A 1,088-nucleotide genomic window follows, 5' to 3' on the forward strand; every position below is an offset into this window, starting at 1 on the left:
GGAACTGCAGGCGCGACGTATGTCGATTTCGTGGCCAGCGGTTCAGTAACGGATTTTTGTTTGACATGTCGTGGCTTAGTGGACGTTGAATTAGTGGTATCAAACTTTTCTTTGCGCTTCGCGCGCATGCTTTCCCAATCACGGATGTCTGATAGCAGGTCATCGCGGTTGGAGTGCGTACGACCGTACACCCAATCGGCCAAAGGTATGTCTGTGAAGATAGCTCCGTCATAGTTAGCTCCTAAACCACTGATAAGAGAATGGTTGATACCAGTTATATTAAGTTGCATTTACTAAATTTATTAGGGGCAACTAAAATTCAATTTAATTATAAAAATTGAATGCATCAGCTGAATATCTCTTTTAGGTATAAATCTAGTTAACCTTTTTTTTTGAAAAAGGTTGTCTTGACGAGTTAAGGACGATGGTGTAATTATATCCTCGCGGTATTATAGTAGTGTTGCGCGCACGCGTATAAACGTAAAATCGTTAACTTTGGGAGGCTATAACTTCTAAAATAATCATTTGCGTACATTTATTTTTTGCACCATCAGAATTAACTCGTAAAAACAACCCTTTTCAAAAAATATGTTAATTATAAAATAAGACAGTTATAAATTTTTTGTAATCTGTATATTATTATATTATAGTGTTTTATGTCCATATTTATTTAGTTATGAATGGGCTAGGAGAGGGAGCATCCACAAAAATGGCAGTGTTCTATAAAGAAAATCAAATAGTGTTCGTAATAAAAATACCATTGGTAACGGAATTAGAACTTACATTGTATAGAATACTTCCGATACCACAACCAGTAGAAACATTAATGAATGGAGTAATAAATAAAAATCATAGTATTATCCTTAAACCAGAATTCCAATATGTAGGGATTACAAAAAATAGGGAAGAATACACAACTTTTACGGAAACACAACTGTTAAGTTGTAAAGAAACCGAAATATTCACGATATGTCCTGAATTTTCACCGGTTGTTCACTCAAGTAGTAGAAATCCATGTGAGATATCGTTATTTAAAAATCCGGACGTGTTACCAAAAACATGCGAAGCAGGAGTATTAGTACTTACAA

This window comes from Acyrthosiphon pisum, chromosome A2 (genome assembly GCF_005508785.2).
Source record: "Acyrthosiphon pisum isolate AL4f chromosome A2, pea_aphid_22Mar2018_4r6ur, whole genome shotgun sequence".
Classification (NCBI taxonomy): domain Eukaryota; kingdom Metazoa; phylum Arthropoda; class Insecta; order Hemiptera; family Aphididae; genus Acyrthosiphon; species Acyrthosiphon pisum.